Source organism: Haemaphysalis longicornis, unplaced genomic scaffold, assembly GCF_048455015.1.
Source record: "Haemaphysalis longicornis isolate Haplotype H1 unplaced genomic scaffold, Haemaphysalis longicornis Haplotype H1 scaffold_6, whole genome shotgun sequence".
Taxonomy (NCBI): Eukaryota; Metazoa; Arthropoda; class Arachnida; order Ixodida; family Ixodidae; genus Haemaphysalis; species Haemaphysalis longicornis.
Window position 1 is genome coordinate 159,336,030 of NW_027526407.1, and position 21,076 is coordinate 159,357,105.

At 45.0% G+C, this 21,076-nt stretch overlaps 1 long non-coding RNA gene across 2 annotated transcripts; it reads left to right on the forward strand.

Annotated features, from left to right (window-relative positions):
- The first annotated feature begins 6,217 nt into the window (after positions 1 to 6,217).
- LOC144141232 (uncharacterized) lies at positions 6,218 to 11,945 on the forward strand. Of its 2 annotated transcripts, none has more exons than XR_013316491.1 (4): positions 6,218 to 6,333; positions 9,097 to 9,202; positions 11,369 to 11,445; positions 11,534 to 11,945. It is a non-coding gene; the product is annotated as an uncharacterized LOC144141232 (long non-coding RNA). The 2 variants fall into 2 exon arrangements; XR_013316492.1 differs by having other exon boundaries at positions 9,097 to 9,216; positions 11,534 to 11,855.
- Positions 11,946 to 21,076: the final 9,131 nt, after the last annotated feature.

Sequence of the window (21,076 nt, forward strand, 5' to 3'; positions counted from 1 at the left end):
TACCAGAGGTGACTGCTACTTCGGAAAAATGTTTGCTATGACCGGGTAGGATGATGAGGGTAATTAGAGGACTCCTTCATACCACCGGACATGGGCCACCGTAGGCAGCCCATCATCTGAGCGACATTTGTTCTTAAAATTCCGTATTTGCCGTATGGTCCTCGATGTGCTCTGCACCGCCTGCGTTAAAAGAGGCCGTGAAGCCTGGACATGCACAGGTACTCCGCGACATTTAAATGACATCGCTTTCGCAATCACGCCACCATTGGGAGTGCCTGGTTGTTGTAAAATTTTTTTAGTTACGGCATTTTTGCTAACCCTAGTCAGCGTCCCTTAAAAACAACGCGTTTTTGTTGTGTCTACAAAGAAGGTTTAACTATTTGTATGCATTTTTGATCAGTACGAAGTTTTGAAGTGCAAAGTAAAAATACATTTCTAAAGGAAAAAGTACGTTCTGGGATTAACAGAGCACGCTGCTTTACGGTTAGTATAATCATCGCAGGAATCAAGGATTGCAGCGGAAGTACGCTTTCTCGCTTTCTTTCTTTCTTTCTTTCTTTCTTTCTTTCTTTCTTTCTTTCTTTCTTTCTTTCTTTCTTTCTTTCTTTCTTTCTTTCTTTCTTTCTTTCGTTCGTTCGTTCGTTCGTTCGTGCGTTCTTTCTCCCTCTCTCTCATTATTTCTTGCTTTCTTTCTTTGTTCGTTTCTAGCAAAGGTTAGAAAGGAACCAATAACTTTTTCAGCAACACTCTTGCAGAGTTTATAAAAAACGATCCATCTAAATTCTGGCGCTACCCGCGAAAAACTGTGAATGAAGTATCTAAATGAAACGTTGAGGGGGTAGTAAAGTTTTCCTGCAATCTCCTCCCCCAAAGGTGGATCCGCTGGAACCGCCGTCATCCAAATGAGGACCAGACGAGATGTTCGCCGGTGCGGCCATGGATCTGTTAAGCCGCCGGAGGCGGCCGTGAGGAGTCGATGGGTTCGGTAGTTGCTGGTCTCCGGCAGCCATGAGACGAAGGCTTGCGTACGGTATAACTTGTAGTTTATAGGCGGTACTATTTTCATGCGAAATTTACAATATATACATAAAATGGGGTAACTGGTTACAACTTTCGCCATAGCCGAAGTTACAGAGTACCTACAAAGGAGAATGGACCCAAGTGGTGGATGTTAGGCACTCGGCGATGCCCACAGCGCGAAGCGGCTCCAAGAAGTAAAATTCCACCCCCGGTAATGGGGTTCTCAGCATTTATAGCATTTGGGCAGCGCCCGTGCTGCTCTGAGAGTTCACATGATGTCAGACGGATATCCGGGCTGACATCAGGGTGACATCAGCTCTCAAAGCCCCGATTGGTTCACTCCAAACAAATAAAACACACGCACAAAAAGAACCAACCAAATCATAAACATGCCCCCCAGCGGTCACATGACCCGATACTCTCTCTCCTGCAACTCCTAGTACGCTTTCGGCGTACGTTATTGCAACCGCCAAGCAAAGGCTACCCAAAGTCACATACCGCGAGGAGTAGCACACCATTACGTTGAGCGGGTGGCATCTGCTCAAAAGCCAAAGCCGAACCGCTTGAACCGGTCTTGGCTAGCATCTTACAACAAGCCCCGTTCACATTGACACGACGAGGGTGCGTTGAGTTGAAATAAACAGGTTTATTGGACTCGACGCATTCATGTATATGCGTACGCGGTGAGTCGAAAAACCGTCGGAGCGAGTCCGGTCGACTCAGGGTTGACGCGCTCGTCGTGCTCAGTCGGCGGGCCGTGGGAGCTCGATACCGTATTTGCATGATTATAACGCGCCACCGATTGTACCGCGTGGGTATGTCCGCGCAGGAAAATTCGAAAACATAATTGGACGTCAGCTCTACCGCGCAGATGTAGAATACATTACAATACTTACCTGGAAGAAGGAGATTTTATTTTGCGAGTGCAGCTGTGGCAGAAAAAAGAAAGTGTGCTTCGTAAAGTTGAGCTCCGTTTACATTGACACGATGAGGGTGCGTTGAGTTGAAATAAACAGGTTTTTTGGACTCGACGCACTTATGTATAAGCGGACGCGGTGAGTCTAAAAGCCGGCGGGGCGAGTCCTGTCGATTCAGGGTTGACGTGCTCGTCGGGCTGAGTCGGCGGGCCGTGGGAGCTGGATACCGTATTTGCATGATTATAACGCGCCACCGATTGTACCGCGCGGGTAGGTCCGCACAGGAAAATCCGAAAACATATTTGGACGTCGGCTTTACCGCGCAGATGTAAAATACATTACAGTACTTACCTGGAAGAAGGAGATTTTATTTTGCTATTGCAGCTGTGGCAGCAGAAAGAAATTGTGCTTCGTAAAGTCGAGTTCCGTTTACATTGACACGACGAGGGTGCGTTGAGTTGAAATAAACAGGTTTATTAGACTCGACGCACTCATGTATATGTGTACGCGGTGAGTCGAAAAACCGTCGGGGCGAGTCCAGTCAACTCAGGGTTGACGTGCTCGTCGGGCTGAGTCGGCGGGCCGTGGGAGGTGGATACCGTATTTGCATGATTATAACGCGCCACCGATTGTACCGCGAGGGTAGGTCCGCGCAGGAAAATCTGAAAACATAATTGCACATCGGCTTTACCGCGCAGATGTAAAATACATTACAATACTTACCTGGAAGAAGGAGATTTTATTTTGCGAGTGCAGCTGTGGCAGCAAAAAGAAATTGTGCTTCGTAAAGTTGAGCTCCGTTTACATTGACACGACGAGGGTGCGTTGAGTTGAAATAAACAGCCTTCTTGGACTCGACGCACTTATGTATAAGCGGACGCGGTGAGTCGAAAAGCCGTCGGGGCGAGTCCGTTGGACTCGCAGGCATGGGGTGGGTTGACGCGCTCGTCGGGCTGAGTCGCCGGGTCGTGGGGAGCTGAAAACCGGATTTTCACGATTATAACGCGCCACTGATTGTGCCGCGCGGGTAGGTTTGCGCAGGAAATACCGAAAAAATAACTTGACGTCGGCTTTACCGCGCAGATGTAAAATACATTACAATACTTACCTGGAAGAAGGAGATTTTATTTTGCGCGTGCACTGTGGCAGCCAAAAATAAATTGTGCTTCGCAAACTTGCTTATCCAGCTCCTGCAGGGAATAAAACTATAGCGGGGAACACTGAAGCTGTTTGCGATTTAAAGTGTATGGAACTTCATAATTCTACGTGCGACGGGCTAACTGCGGTAGTAGAAAAAATGTTTAACAGCCGACTAAGGTGTTGTGTCATTCAGGAATTAGTGCGCCAAAATTCACTCACGTGATATTGACGGAATTTTGTATTGGATTGAGTTGGGTTTTGGGAGGACCTCGTGCCTATGGAAACGTTGCTGGCCGATTTAAAACCTGTTTCGGTTTTGAGCCCGCCTGTAACGCGCACACAAATTTTAAGGCTAGCTTTTAGCAAAAGAAGGAGCGCGCTAGAATCGTAAAAATACGGTAGCTCCTACTCCGGCAATCCCTGGGCCCCCTCACCTCGACTCTTTGAATGGAGCTCACGCGAGGGGTCGAGGTAGCTGAACCCGCCAATCGACTCGACCCTCCCTTGTCGGGTCCATGTATCCGGGGCTCTTGACGACGATCGAGCCACTCCCCAATGTCGGCAAGCCATAATAGCGGCGTGCGCGCTGACCGACCGAACCCCGCGCCGACACTGCGCACCCATCCGCCGTTCACTGAGATCTCCCGGTCGAGCTGAACGCATACTAGCGCTACAAAGGTACCCGGGCTAAGCACCTGCGTCTCTTGCCACACAAAAGGAAGGAACGCAAAGCATTCTGCAGCGGGCGTACAGGGGTGTTGTTTCGACTAATGCTTTTTGCATAGCAGAAAACCTTAATCGGTACTTTGACAGTGTTTATTGTGAACGTGAAGACTATTAGCCCCGAACCAGGGCATCGGACATCCTACAGGTCATTCGAATAAACGTGGAAATGTGTTTTGGCGATGATTTCAGGCATTAATATACGTAAAGCCGCAGAGCCGCACGGCCTCCCCGACAAATGTTTGAGGCGATATGCCGAACTACTTTCTTGGTTTTTAACAGAATTCTTTGAGATTTTTTTTTTGCTGCTAACACCCGAGATTCCTGATGACTGGTGTCAGGCGCGTGTAGTTCCAATATATAAGAAGAGCAGCCGGCTTCTGCCTCACAACTAGCGACCGGTTTCAATTACCAGCCAATGCTGCAAGATGCTAGACCATGTGATTTCTAAATACATACGAGATTTTTTGTTTGAATTTAAGGTGTTGTCAGCTTCCCAAGATGGTTTAATCATGGTATGTAAACTCTTACCCAGATAATGTTAACATTACTTGATTAGTTCAGTCTTCTTTACTGGGCGGGCGTTATTGATGTTTTGTTTATTGATGTTTGCAAGACCTTCGACATGGTACCACATGGCATGTTATTATACAAGTTGGATAGCATTGGGCTTCCTCCCTTTGGAATTACGTACCCTGTTGAAAATTCCATCAACCAACCATCAAGATTCATTGCTGGAAAGGTTGATTGCGTTTGATGGTCGCCTTGGAAAGCTTGATGTACGTAAGAAACTGTAATGGAAGCTGCTGGAAGGAGACGCTGGAAGGTGCTGGCAGGCATGATGGCATGCCTGCCAGCACCTTTCAGCACCTTCCAGCACCTTCCTCCATGCTGGCAGGCTTGCGGCGCAATGGCGGCAGATGTTTGCGTGACGGCAAGCTTGACTGCTGAATTGACGATGGAAAGGCATTTTCTGAATGAATGACGGCAGAAAGCCAAAACTTATACGAGAGCGAAGCGCTTGTAATAACAGAAACATAGCTTTGGCATTTACCGTTGCGAGAAAATTACAAAAGCTGCCTTTTTGAAAAGGTGTTTACGAAAACTTGGCACGCACGCTGGGCGATGACGGCAGATGTTCGCGTGACGGCAAGCTTGACTGCTGTACTGATGATGGAAAGGCATTTTCCGAACGAATGCTGGCAGCAAGCCAAAATTCATTCGATAGCGAAGGACTGATATAATAACAGAAACATAGCGGTGGCATTGGGAATTTCGAGAAGAAAAACAATAACTGCATTTTTGATAAGGTGCTGCTGAAAACTTGGCATATTAGAGAAAAGCTACTTTGATTAGCGCTTCTTGTTTTTAAGCCAGAACTTAGAGGGCTGGTATGAAACTGTATGCCCTTTATTCGCCGTTTTTGGTGTAAGGATGGCAGTGCGGACACTTACGTTGAAAACATGGGCAGCTTTTTTTCGCTGCGACAGGGTCAAACCGTCAAACCGTACGTGTTCCTTTTCGCTGCGCTGAGCCCGCGGACAGAACCGTCCGTGGCATGGCTTAAATTGTACGCGGCAGACTACGGGTCTAGCGCTTCGCCGATCCTCCTTAGTTGTAATCAGCTGCCTTGAGACAGATCTAAGCACGGTATTATTACACAACATAATTTTAATTCCGGGCGCGCATGCCATTTCCCTCTATGCCATTTCACTCATAGCTACGTTGGCTTTCGTCGGGGAGAACGGGGATGTGCGATATCTCTTTTAGGTTGAGATAGCTGGCTACACTTCTCAAGGTCAGCCTCGTTTCGGAGACTGGTGCGTGCCCAAGAAGCGGTATGACTGCCGGAATGGGTTATATACGAGAAGCAGTAAACATAACTCACAATATTTATGCATTCATGGGCGATTTAGATTGACAAACCAACTAAATGGCACTTGTTCGGGCTTGATTTCCGATTGTAGCGGTGGTGCAGGGATAACGCGCTCGTTTTTTGTTGTAAAGTTGGTGGTTCGATCCTCCGTTGGTCTGTTTCTTTTTTTTTTTTGCTAACAGCACGATATATTTTTTTTAAACGAAAAATGTGCCTGTTCTTGGTAGTTTTTACCCAAAAGTGATTTCCCCCAAAGTTATGTCGGAGGTTTATTCCACAACTCAATCGCTCATATACAGGATAGCCCAACAAACTCAACTTTTTGCTGGGTATGGCAACATTATCTTTCTATTTACATTGCTTTATGTGTCTATGTTCAAGCCAGAATTTGTTTCGACGCATTTTGTTCGCTTCGCGCCGTGTATGAACTGCGTTACGAAAACACCAAGGCACAGCCGAAACCGAAACCCCGGCCTCAGTACTCCACTGCTCCATCCAGCAACATCGCCACGCCATCACGCCGCCGCATTCCTTTCTTCCTGGCCGCCGAGAGTCCGAGACGGTGGAGTTGTACGCGCTTGTCGAGTGGCTTTGTTGTGGTTGTTTTGAAGACAGCGGATTATTGTTTCGACGAAGATATGTCGCCTGTGATTTAAGGTAAGTGACTAGTCAACTTTTTGCACTTTACTTGTGTATTTAACAGGGCAGGGCTCTTCCGTTCCGTGTTAGACGTTTGCGTCGTCGGTTAGCCCTAATGTTTTTTGACAGCGACTGATTTTGAGGGTTACGTAGATCTGCCTTTCGACCGCGGATATTGCGTGCGGGACTACAAACAGTAGGGCTGTTCGATTTACAGTCCCGGACTCACCGCCGATTCCCTGAAAGCAGTCAGGCATTCGATTTTCTTGTGTATCCTTATGGCTTCGGGGAATCATCGGACTCCGGCGGAATATCCGCGGTGAATTCGAGTCTGTAAATCGAAGAGCCCTATTGTTTGTGCCGTTTGTAGGCTTTTTGTTGAGCGAAGTAGGACCATACTGCTACGTTGGCTAAACGGTTTGGTGCTCGCAACAACCGATCGCCAATACGCGCGGTCGACCGCTCCAGGTTGAGTTCGCAAGTTTTTTTTTTTTTTTTTGGTGGGTAGTTCTTTTTAAGGAATTGCAAATTGTTCTTCGCATCATTTTTCGTACCTGGACTGGAGTGGTACGCTTTAGGTAACTTTTAGCCGAGGCACATAGCAGTCTACACTACACTGCAGGGATTGCCATTTTTCAAAGCGGTCACTCAGAAAAGTGCACTGGTACAAACAAGGCTCTCTGCGTTCAGATTGAGGGTACGATGGCTGAAATTGGCGTCACACTCGCAAGCCCCGCATGTGCAGTGAATGTTTGAGTGTTCCAATCGTTCGATAATCGCATATATGTTTGTGCATGTGCATCAGTAGCACCAAAAACGTTCATTCAACCCGAATTTGCTACCACGTCGAAACTACATGCGTATCGTGCGTCTGGTGCAGAGGTATAAGCAATGCTGGCCGCACGTGGGGAGCGTTTAAGCACTGCAACATTCACTACTGTCTCCGAATAATTCGCGGCCACGCGTGTTGCTCAGTTAAATTTTGTATTGGGCTCCCATTCTGTGGATGAGTGCACCCCGCACAAGAGCAAATGCTTCAAAAAAAAAAATGGGTCTCCTCTGGACTGGTTAAGGCCGAAGGTCTCTTTCTAGTAGCTTGTGTACATAATTGCACAGCAAATAATACACTCTGTTAAAAACACGACTTGATGTAAATAAATATAGTTCTAGAAAATATGCCGCTAGAGAATAGATGGGAGAACAGCCTTTTCTAGATGGTTAGATCACACTGAAAGTTTTTTCTTAATTTTTCAGAAGAGGATAACCTCTTTCTCATCGCAATAATTTTTTAAGCACTGGCTATTGTCATTATTGGCAGTAATGCATTATTGTCATGTTTCAAATTTTGCGGCCTATACCAATGTGTATCATTTTTGAAAATCGTTTCAATGGGTTTGATGTCAATGTGAGCACAACCCTAAATCTGGTTCCCTATGCTTCCCTAAGACATCGCGGCCATTATTAAGGACTAATTAGATTCATGTTTTGAAGGAAAAAAATTGTTGCCATGATATTGACGGTACCAGCTGAAAACATGCACCGACACATCATGTGGGCTTCAAGCACTGCGTGGGAAGAAGAATTGAACCTGGTTTAAGCTGCAATCACCTAGAAGAGACTTTAGAAACAAAAAAAATTGCTTCACTTGTATTGTTGTTCAGCAGTTCATCACAGCCTTTCCAGCCTCCTTTGGCAGAATTGTTAGGCTGCGTATAGCGTTCCGTCTAGACGGAACGGCAACTGTCACTAAAGTTCCGTCCGGAGGAGACACAACTCGCGTTGAGAGCAGTCTTTCTTGATTTTTACCCATCCAGCAAAACAGCTACCGCTCACTGACTAGCCAGAATCACTGATAATTATTAATCATTAATAATAATTACAGATGATCGGACTAACTCTAGCTCAATCTGGACAGATCTCCAAGTCGCCACCCGACGCCCGCTTCACAATATTTCAGCGAGAGCAGTCGGTCTTGATTTTTACCTAACCGGCCAAACCGCTTCCGCTCACTGACTAGCCAGAGTCACTGTTAATTATTAATCACTGGTAATAATTAGAGGAGATTGGGTGTAACTGGCGATGGCTACGTCGGCCTTGGCTCCAGTGAGCGGGAGCGGCTCGGCCGCTTGCGTAAAAAACCAAGACCTACTGCTCTCATCGCGTGAATTGTAAAGCGGGCGGGAAGTTTTGCTATTACAAAACGCTAACCACGGCCACACACACACACACAAAAAAAATGGTGCGAGAATCGAACCAGGGCCTACAACGTTCGTAGTCAGCCGCGGAACCACTACACCAAATCCGAGAATGAGAAATGGCGGCTAATTGGCTGGTTTTGATTTGGCGTTCAGTCTGGACGGAACTTTAGCAGTTTTTAGCATTCCGGCTGGACGGAACGCTAGGCACTCCCTAATTGTTAAGGCAACGTTATCATCATTTAGGTCTGCGCTTTGTCACAGAATCGTGGGAGCAATTTGCCTTATAGCAATGAGAGAGCTCATCTCGGCACCTTTTTACGCATACATGAACTGGTCATAATGAACGGCATCTACTTCCAAAGAGAGAATTGAGTTAGAAGCTTGATCGTTGACATTGTCACTATGCTGTGATAGTCACTTCGGCCATCCTTACATCCAGGTAATGTGGTATTTTAACGTTCTCATATTTTCGCTTGGAGTGTGAAGAACACCTTGCTCGACACCTTAATATCGCATTTAGAACTTTGAAGGATTAAGGCTAACGCAACTTGCTTGTTGTTTGCCACTCACTTCTATTTTGCAGGCTACTGACTGTTACACCTTGCAGTGGAGATCAGCTGGCATGCCCTACTTGGTGGATGGACCTATCTGGATGGACCTCTCATCAGATGTCACTGGCTGTTTTTCAGGTTGGTTACAATAGGTGAGCACCTAGTTCTATACAATTGTAGTGCAATGCTATGACGTGCACTGTGAAATTCAGTTACCAGAACTTGCCTAATTTGACCGAGAGTGCAGTGCTTTGGTCTTCCAATAGCACTGTATATATATGCTGGTCGGCATCTTCATTTCAGCAATTCATTGCTCTCCGAGTTTGGAATCAGTGAATTTGGATGTATTGTACTTAACGTCTTTATGTATTGTTTAACATGAACCTTTGCTGCCATTGTACATTGGACTGCTGAAACACAAGCACGAAGGTGGGAGTTCTTAGTAAAAAAGAGAACTAGGATGCACATGATGCAACATTTAGAAGTGACACAGCTGCTTGATATCCCCCTTTTCGTGCAGCCCACCGAATGCTTCTCTCCGCCTGTGAGAACGATAGCTCTCTTTTCCTCCGCCGCGTCGCCTGTGGTGCACGCTATCGGTGATGCGGTGGTGTCAATTCGGAAAGTGGCCACACAATCAGCCATCCGCGCTACAGTTCTTGGTTGGGCTGTTGTGTTATTGCGCTTCATGCTTCACTTGAGACACCTTGCTGAACAGGCTGCAATCACATATTTACGTGGAGTAGATGCATGGTCCTTAACATGGGATTGCACTATTCAGCTTGTTTTACTGGAATTTTCGATTCTGTAGCGTATTCGTGACCTTTGGGCTTTTTCTGAAGGAACTTGGGGCTGCTGATGACGACAGGCGAAAATATCAAGGTGGCGTAGGATAGCTTAATTTTTTCCAGGTTCGGCTCAATGTGTGATCAGCTTAGGAGCCAAACTGGGTTCACAAGTGACAACTTTTATTGGATCTTAAAGAGGGCCTTGTGAACAAAACAGTCCCTAACTTTCTGCATTCCATCAAACATCCCCCTCTCTCTCTCTCTAGAAAATTTGTTCTAAGGTTCTTAATGAGGTGGTTTGGTCAAATAAAAGGAACGATGGGTCATTTTGCCGCGCTGGATGTAGCAAAACATGCTGATGTTGTAGTGTGTTGTCAACCGACATGCCTAGGAACATGGCGCTGTTTGTCTGGTGGCTGTCTGTGACAATACGGATAATGAAGAACCCTACCTCTTACACAGTTGAGCACACTAAAATTCAGGTTACGGAGCCGGTCATGCTTCCTGTTCCCGGTAAAAAAATACCCTAAGGGGATAACGTCAGCCGTGGAAAGCCCCCGCAGGACAAACCAAAGGAGCCTGCAGGCTAATTCAGTGGCACCACCGGTTCAAGGTTCACAGCTGATATCAAGGCCGAAAATATGTCGACTTGGCAGCCATAAATTACTTTTTCCTGTATTGACATTTCGTCAGTAATCAGGCTGCAGTATGGTTCTTTTAGTGACCGCAAGCTTTGTCCCTCCACTTGAAGCCGTTCCTTTATTAGGTTTATTACTCGAGTCTCTTGCAGAAGGTCCGACAAGATTTTTAGTGTGCTTTGACACGGCAGCTTCAGCAGTTTTTTGTCCCTCACATGCTCGTATCCTTTACAAGAAGTCGCCTTCCACAACACTTTGCCGCAACGTGGGTTCCTGTCTAGTTAGCGTGCCTTATCACTATTGATAATCTGTTCCATGGCAAATTTGGCACACCCGTTCTCCTTCTTCTGCGGCTTCCGAAAGGGTCTTTAGTGCTTGCACAGCTCGGTTGTCCTCATAGTATTGAACTTTCTCTAAATTCATCACAAGTTTGCTGAAGTTTTTGCAAGCGTTCGTTTAGTCTGCACTTTCATCTCAAGACTGTGTGCGTTTCTTTTCGTCGCTTCAATGCATCCAACCAGGTTAATGTCATCTGGCCTTCTTCACTTTTCAATTTAACGTGTTCCTAACCTTCAACACACTCGCCTGAAGCTACATTTTTTTGCGCCTGGTATTCGCTGGCTGCGCTTTGAGCATAGAATTCTTCTAGACGAGGGTGTTTTGCTTCTTTCCCACCTGCTGCTAACGCATGTTCTCTTGAAATTCTCGGTTGCATGCATGCATGCTTGCATCTTACTAAAATCCTTTCCCGGGAAAGGCATTGTCACCATGCGATGCCTTTTAGAGCAGTGCCGGTCAAGAGCACCCTTCCATGACCTGAAGGGAGTCCTAGCAGGATGGTTTCCACTTAATTTGTTGAAAATGTTCTTTTCCTGCAGGCTTTCTATTTTTATGGCAAAGAGGAAGGGCAGAAGCAAGGGACCACATCGGAGTGACCATCTCAATGTTTAAGGAGGTATGTGAAATGTGAATATACATTTGTTTTGAGTTGATCTGGATTGTATAAGCTTTAGTGTGTAACTCAGTTTTTTTTTTCTTTTCAGCTGCCCACCTGTTCGAAGATAGTCACCGTATTTGATATTTAATGATAATATATTCAACGTTAAAACCAAGTTTGTTTTGTGTAATATTTTTAAGCACCCCAGCACACACATCTAAGCTCTCATAAAATGGTTAAGTTTTCAGATCATTGTAGCAGGATAGCAGAAAAATGATCACGACATGAATGGACAGAGCAAAACGCATATGCAAGCTTACTTATTTGCTGCAAATCTTATTTTATAAATTTATTCGCAAGAAATGAAACCAGTTTTTAATTAGCATTGCATAGCATCTTTCCTTTTCATGTCGTCGTCATTTTTTGCAATTTCGCATATCTGCCGTCATACTGTCACCCGAGCTGCCAGCATCGACGCTACCATTGCCATCAGCTACCGAGGCATGCCGTCATCCATCACCCTGCCAGCATGCAGTCATCTGCCATCATCCATCACCCTGCCAGCATGCAGTCATCTGCCATCATTAATTCCATTACCATAATCCACCATGTTGATTTTTGATGGATTCCATCAACTCCACATTTTCAATAGGGTAGATTTCCGCATGCCTTCAAAACGCAAAACAACTTGTGCAAGTGAAAGTCTTTCTCCTAGTGTGCTCTCTTTCACCTACGGGGTACCACAGTGAAGTGTATTAGTGCCCCTCTTGTTTCGAAGTTATATTCAACATTTCGCAGAAGTTATACCAAATGATATTTCAATAAGATTTTTTGCTGACGACAATGCCGTTTTCAAAAATATTTCGACTCGAAACGACCATGCTGTTTACAGGCAACTGTTGTGGATATTCATGACTGGTTTGTGAACTGCGTTATGCCGTTTAATATCGAAAAAACTCCTTCTGCGTTTAATAAGAAAAAAAATGTCCGGCCGTTCTCATTTACCGTCTTGACGTCAGCACTCTTGAAGAGTTTGATCAGTATAAATACCTAAATAAACAGTTAACAGTAATCTGTGTCGGGTGTGCCCATTTCATAAATCGGCGTGCCAGCTTTCTAAAACTTGTGTTTTCTTAAAAGGAAACGTAACAATGCCACTTAAAATGTTCGGCTTTTAGCGTACAATGCGTGTGTGAGGTCGAAGTTAGAATACGTGTCGGCACTGTGGGACCCTCGTGTTAAGAAATATATATTAAAATTTTAATGCGTACAGAGAAAGGCCGTAAGTTTCATTATTGGCAAGATTCCCTGTCGTTGGTTATGAAGGAGAGTGATACAAATGCATTGGGAACACGCAGGAAAACAAACCAACTGCTCTTACTTCACAAGTTTCATTCCGGAAAATTTTCCCTAAGTGAGGCAAACCTTGTTCAACCTGCCTTGACCCGAAAAACAAGGCACACTGCTGAACACGCTCTAATGCCCAATTTTTTTTTTCTGTTTATACACGCGTATTGTGCTTGCGTTGTCCTTTGTGACCCTATCTGGATAAATACTGTTGATCATTATTTATGTAATGCCCCTATAGCCAGGGCCAAAGAATTCGCCTGCAGTATTCCTACATAAATAAATGAAATATAAAGCATCTGGCAGTCTCAGAGTTGCGTCTGATTGGGAGGCATAAAACCATAACAATCAAGCAAACAAATTACGGCGCGGTGCCTGGCTTGCGCCGTCCACTAATTCGGCCATCTAGCGATGTCCGCGCACCGTCTATATGCTCGGTATAAAGAAGCTCCGGCACTCATTTTCTCCCTACAGTTCGGCGCGCCTTTGCCGTAGCACCGGCGCGCGACGTCGCCGGCCGGCTCACTCGCCTGCAGTGCTGCGCAATGGCTGCGACGGGACGGAGCCCTATTACTCGTAGCGGGCCTATATCCGTGACTCTCCTTTTTATGTCCTCGCGAGGTACTTACGGTGGGGCGTCGCCATCGCCGGGCGACTGGTTTAGGGACCTCTCCCTCCAAGGTCGTCGCGGAGGCGTCACGGTCGGGAGGGGTTCGATAGATTGCCGCGCCACCGGGCCGGACCATTAGCTGAATGACACCACGAGGCCGCCGGGTATCCTGTGAACTCATCCCTGACGACGTACGCGACGGCAATAGAAGCGAGGAGGGGACCTACGGGCTGCCGTTCACTCTGAATGAAATGGAATGCCGACATTGCATAAAAACCTTAAAAATGCTCACATGTACGAGTTCCGGCTTCGATGGAAGGTTTCGAGTAATCCTGGATACCCTTTGTTTGTGTACAGCATATGGCTGCATTTGACATGGAGACAATACATTGCCGTCATGATGCGGACGATAAATAAATTCCGGCATTTATTCCCTCTTTTTTTAATCTATCTTCCCCTTAAGAAAAACATGAATAAAACTCCAAGCTTTCGCTTATGCAACCTGAGTAAAGTCATGGTCCAAAAGGCAGACTGTTGCGACCAGCTCGGAATGGCGCAAAGGGATAGACGTTGGCCTCATAGCGCCGGAGCCCAACTTACATTGCTACCAGGGAAAGCGTTTATAGGCGCTTCAGATTCTTTCTCTTAGTATCATCATCATCGTTTTGTGACAACCATTGTTAAAGTTGCATTTCCTGCTGTGTGTTCTGGTGACGGGATGGTCGCCATAAGTCAGGCAATTAAAACTTCATTGCGGACTTTCCTTAACATAAGGCGATCACTGTCAGTCCCTCATGAATTCCCCTTCTAGGCCTGCGTGCGCAATAATCCCACATGGTGGCGTGCACTTTGACCGGCGATATTTTTTGATACCTGTATTGTATCCGGGTGGCCACAACCTTGCCGAGGTAACAAGGCCTGTTTATAGGCCTGTTTATGTTTATAACGAAACGAATCCGAGTATATCGTATGACATCTTTCTGCGTAAGGTTCAATATAGTTACGAGCGAGCATTTCCTTTGAAAGAAGTAAAGAAATACAAAAAATCAAGAAAACCCTGGGTCACCCGAGAGTTATACAGCAGAATTAAAACTCGTGACAAATTGTATGACGAATTCATTCGTTCTCGCGACGTCGATATTTTAAGTCAGTACAAGCGCATAAGAAATAAGTTAAACTCGGACCTAAAGAAAGCAAAATTAGACTTTTTTAAAAAGAAGTTTGAGTCAATTTCCAACCATCCGAGTAAAATATGGAATACAGTAAGAAATTTAGTTGGTGCATCAAAGAATTCTATCTCAGATAGCCTTGTGATAGACAATGTAGAATATAGTCGGGAATGTTTAGCTGAAAAATTCAACAATTATTTTCTTGATGCGGGCGCAGCACCCTCGTCTAACAAGTCATGTCTGTCTTGATTATAGGCAATACATCCCGTCCGAAGCTTCTCACTCTATCTTTTTAACACCTTGTACTGAATTGGAAATATATAATTTTCTTAGAACGTTAGACAAGAATACTGCAGCCGGGTATGATGACATTAAAGCCACACCCATTATTGGCGTAGCTGATCTTCTGAGTTATCCTCTGGCACATATATGCAATGCCATGTTTGAAACCGGCATATTTCCAGAGAGCATGAAAAAAGCAAGAGTAGTCGTCATTCATAAAGGGGGTCCTTTGAACATCATCGTCAACTACCGCCCCATTTCCGTTCTTCCTTTATTTTCAAAAGTAGTTGAGCATCTTTTTAAAACACGCCTAAATACATTTCTGAACTTATCTCAAGATATTGTTAAAGAACAATATAGTTTCCGCGAAGGTAAATCCACTGAGATGGCTTTACTGAACATAAAGGATAAATTAATTAGTAATTTTGAAACACAACCGTTCACTCTGGGTTTATTTCTAGATTTTAGAAAGGCGTTTGATTCGATTAAACATGATGTGCTGTTTCTAAAATTACCTTATTACGGAATTAGGGGTGAAACCTTTGAAGCTGCTTAGAAGTTATTTAACCGGTCGCTTACAATACACTCTTATCAATGGTTATCGATCTTCTGTAAAAACAATCACGTACGGAGTTCCCCAAGGATCAATTCTAGGGCTATTATTATTTATTATATATATTAACGACATTGTACACATACCACGTACACCAGATATCATCTTGTATGCCGACGATACGAGTGTATTTTTCTCTGGGAAGCAGTTGAGCAGTATTAATACGGCTGTTAACACCTGGTTAGGTGACTTGACAACGTGGTTACAAGTGAATCAACTGCAGCTAAATGTTGCGAAAACTAAATACGTAGTATTCAAGCCTAGAAATAAACCGGATGATACCGAAATCCAAATACATTTTCAAAATTGTGTTATAAAACGTGTCTATACATACAAATTCCTTGGAGTTGTTTTCGAAGAAAGCCTGAGCGGGACGCCACGTATAGATAAGCTACATGCAAACATGTCAAGATCAATAGGAAAGTTATACAAAGTTAGACATCTGGTTGCTAAAACTATATTACGACAACTGTATTACGCACTGGTGCAATCTCACTTGCACTACTGCTTGTTAGTGTGGGGCACCACGACTACAACGAACATGAAACGAATAACAGTACTACAAAAACGAGCTGTTCGATGTATTGAAAATCTTCATTACTTGGAACATACCTCACCGGCGTTCTCTGAACTAAAATTGCTAAAAATTACGCAGCTGTTTGAATTCAAGTTCTTAATACGCATTTTCAACGAAATCAAGCTCGATGACCTCGCCTTTCATAGGCAGTATCAACCACCCAACATGTATTACACATTTAGGCACGAACTATACAAAACCCCAATGATTAGGACAAATTATGGGACCCAAACATTTGGTCATTTAATACCGTGTTTCTTGAACAAACATCCTCATATTCCGAAAATGGTCCACGAATCTCGTTCGATACGTGCCTTCAAACGTGATGTCAAGCAGTATCTTCTTTCCCGTACTTTGGAATGAACTCTGCTGATGTTGTACCGGCGGTATGATTGCTGTTTTGCATTTATGTATACTTGCTTGGCTGAATTGTTCTTTCTGTGAGTTCTTTGGTTTTGATGTTGTTTTTCTTGCATTCTGTACTTTTTTATGTTCGCTGCTACCGCTGTTAGCAATGCTCATGTACGGGTGAATGGACCTTAGTCAGGCAGAGTCCATCTGCCTTTAGTCCACTCACCCGAAAATTTTTGTCTGAATAAATCACTTTGGAAACCAAAAAAAAGCAAATCGTTTAGTGTCGCCAAATAAATAGCATGATATCGTTCAGAGGACACAATAAAGAACCAATATTTGTCACAATGATCATAATGGCAGCCTGTGAACGAACGTTTCGCCTAGACACAACTGTACTTCAAAGATGAATTTTCTACTAATGGGCTCTAAATGTGAGCTAACCTGACCGAATTCACTTTTTTAATGGGGAAAAGGACTTCTGCAATTCTAGCTTTTGTATGCAACTTTCCTCCATGCCAAACGGGTCTGATTATGTTCGGCCGCTCGGTATTCCCGCGAAAGTAACAATTGCACCGTACAGTCAGCTGATCATTATTAGAGCAAGTAATATTGTAAACAGAAACATTTTACCTTCCTTAAAATTCATGCGAAATGGTCACCGAGAGTGGATTTGAAAAACTGTTATCCTTTTTTGTGAACTATAAATCAGTCTTTCTTTCGTTATAAACGCATGAGTTCTAGAATTGATTCTATCAAAAGAAACATGTTCAAAAATCTTTTTCTTTAAACTAAAAGTCATAATTTCATAATTTTTAGCATTTTCTTCAAACTTTGTTTTTGTATACGTGTCGATAAAAGTTCGCTTCTGGCATTGCTCTTCGCCGTTTGTTCTCCAACTAGGCTCCTCCGTGTTCACCTGAAGGTTCCCGGCATTCTCAATATCCGCGAATTCCTTGTGCTGCCAGAAAAATAGGCCGACCTGTGACTTCTCTTTTCTCCTTCATCACAGGGTTCATTACGAACAATGCCACAATCTTTCACTGTCTTTCCCACTCCAGGAGTTCCGTTTCCAGTCACACATTTACCAGCCACACAGCCCGATTTCGTTCTGACGGGAGCTCTGGGCAGTCTCATCTCGGTTATTGCGACACAAGTGCGTCGGGAGCAGAGGAGCAAACTGGACACCATGACTCGGCTCTCGCCAGGCAGTTTCCCGGCCTTGTGTTGTATGAAAAACGCGATGCCGTGCAGAGAGGAAGAGGTGCCCGGTGGCGTCGTGGTAAAGCGTGAAGGATTGGGTTGCGTCCAGGGGCCCCGGCTGCAGCAGCGGTGGCCTTGTTTGGCGCGCGCTCCCATATACGATTGGAGCACCCCTTCCCCATTTCCCCCTTTCTGTTATTCCCCGATCTTCCCTAATCCGCTTCTCCCCTCTCCCTAGGGGCGCTGGTATTCGATCAGCCATCCGTTCCGACAAACGCGTGATCCTCGAGTCACGTCGCACCGGTCTACCTTCGCCTCCTTCACGGCTCTGTGGCGTGGAACAACATTGCTGTGCCGAAGAAACCAGTATGATGCCGCCACACAAGATTGAACTTTCGCTAAACTACTAAATAAAGTATTCCGTGCTATCGGAAAGTATTGGAAGTTAAATTTAACTTGTGCCCTCAGTTCTGTTGTCACGCACGCTGCTTTATAAATCACCGTTTCCGTTATAGCTGGCCGATGCTGTCCTGCCGCACATTCTACCCTCTGAAACTCACGCCACACATAAAAAAGGGGCGGTAGAGTACCGCAATCTCTCATGTTAGGACTGTACAACGTTCAGCGCCACAACCTCCTCAAAACACACCCGCAGCAAACTGTTTCAAAAGGTGGACGTTTTCTTTATTTAGGGCTGGTTGAACGCCCTTGCGCTCTAATAATTGGTTGTCCATTGCGTCCGCGTTTTTCTATAGTGTACACACGTTTCCTTTTGTAATGAGTATCTGCTCACAAAGGTCATTTTGTCGATCAGCCACCTTTATTGCTTTAAAGGGAAAGCATTAAAGTGAAAACAGCGCTTTCCCTTTATTGTCATAGCGAAAGTTATGTCTTATCATGCTTGGTTTGCCTTGTTTATAGATGCGTAGTGACTATTTTGTTTCCATCTTTTGGTACCACATAAGAGTCTGCGCTCTCTCCACTTTCTTTTTATAGGCCCCTCGTGGTCCGATTGCCCTATGTAGGTAACAGTTATTCATATTTCTTGTCCTCTTCCGCTATTAAATGTGGTCGCTTCTATGGTACAAGAAACTGTGCACTCTTCTTGGACACTTCCTCTCGCATAAATATCAATCAATCAATCAATCAATCAACCAATCAATCAATCAATCAATCAATCAATCAATCAATCAATCAATCAATCAATCAATCAATCAATCAATCAATCAATCAATCAATCAAACAACACATCCATATGATCTGTTTCTGAAAATTATACATGCGTCTTAAAACTGAAGGAGGCCCCATGGTCAGAAACTGCCACGGGGCCTCTTAAGTCTCTAGTATTTGTGCTTTTGTGACTTCAAACCGAGCCGAGTCTATACGTACTGTACCACCCCGTGTGTCCTTGCGACACTACAGCACCCCTAGCGGTATTTTGTTCTGCAACGTTCTATCCACGTGACTATTCCACATCTTAAATCAGTGCTAGGACACATCTCGGGTTTCTTCCATGCTCGTCAGTGGGCCCGGCCAACTTAGCAGGGGCTGAGCTTTTGCTTTGGGGCTACCTTTTGTCTTTTGGATTACCTAACATTTTTTTTACTTCTTTCTGTCAATAAATACGTCACGCTATGCTCCTAATTTAAAACTCTCAGTGAATCAGGATCGGTTCCTGTTCATGTATACGTTAAAATGACCAATATAAAGACAAAACCTCAATTTACTTTATTAGAAAGATTAGGCATTTTATTGCCACTGCAGCGGTTATTTGGTAGCAAACAATGCTTTATTCAGTGAGAAATCGCACAAATTGAGCCAAAATTCTTATTCTCCCCCTGAATCGAGACGTCTGAGTTGACCCATCAAAAGCCAGTAGCTAAGACGAATGTTATTATTTGGACTATGGCTGAAGAAGACGACATAATGTCTTTCATGGCTTCGTTTACCGTCCGTCCTCTAGATGGCGCCACATTACCGATCTTTCCCGCTTTCCGCATTCGCTGTGTTTTTGGCCGGATTTCAAACAGGCTTATCGTTGTTATGGTTGATAGTTATCGTTTCGAGAAACATTGGATATGCTCAAAAAACCGGGTCACAGAAGACAATGTCGCTTATGACAGCTGGGCAGTGTAAGCGGAAGGCGCCGGACGGCTGTGCAAATTACAACCGGCGCAGTACGTCTGTCAGTCCATTCAGCCGCCCGGTCAAAGTGAAAATATGCTCTCAAAGACAACATATATAAAACCTTGCTACATATGTAAACATATATAAACCCAATCCCATAATCTTATTTATAGGCCCTTGCGAACACAGCCCTCGTCCTGTGTCCCTTTTTTGTATCTTGTCCTTTGCGCGGTGCTACAACATGAACCCTTACCAACTAGCCACTTTACCGACATTACCTTCAAAATAAGCAGTTACGTGGGTATATTTTCGTTGCCACTGACGCACGCAGTCTCTTGAAAATATCGAAGTATTAGTGGTAGCATGATTTTCGAAATCATATTGCGTGACGCTTAGTTATGAAAGGGTACGTTGGGAGGGGTTACTTATTGCTAACTTATACCGCAGCCGTAGACCAACGGGCAGGGCGCCCGTCTCGACTTCCGGAGGTGGTTTTTATCATCGCAACTCCGGATACCCACCGGCCTGAAATCGGGTACAAGCGTCCCACCGGCTAGGCGCCCGGTTCTTGCAGGGGTTTGAGAGGGCAGCTCAATTTCAAACGTGGTGGATGATCCAGTCCTCGTGGGGCGAAAGTCCAATATCATGTATGAACATGCATTTTTGCCGCCGCCCGATTCTATAGGCGCAATTTCCCCTTCACCCTGGTCTACTTACTCAGGGTCCGAGCGCCAGACCGAAGAGTCGCTTGTACGTACTTTACCGCTAGGTGCCCGGTGCCACAAGGCACACGAACGCACATGGCGACTTCCACAGCCGCGGTGGACGCTCAACTCGAAGCCGCCTGTGGCAGGAGATCCCGCCAGAAGAATTCAACCCCCTGGCAATGCGGCAACGTGGCATGAAGGCCGGGGGCCCCGCCAGATTGGCAACGGTCAGCGGGGCATATTAATCCTGTATGAAAACTTATGTGCTAAACATAACATAGCAAGCAGTACACTGCGCACGCATGTGACGTTGCAGCCACTGCCCTTTCAACTGTAACTTTTTAACATCTTGGTTTCATTATTGCAATCATTTTTTACCTCTAAATTAATCGAAAGTTTGGTGTGGCCAGATCCCGTATAAGTTTGAACTAAACTCTGTGATAGGAAATATTTCTCTCTCTCTCTCTCTTCATAGTAGTACGCTGAGACTGATGTCGGGCAGTCTGATACCCAACGGGGACATCAGGCAGCCGCATACTTACTGCCGCATGCTTTGCGGGTCTCTATCTACACTTCTCTTTCGTTTACATTGTTCACAATTTCGCATATCATTTTTTCACCAGAAACAGCGTCGCAGTGGAATCTTTCGCATTCAGCGATTGT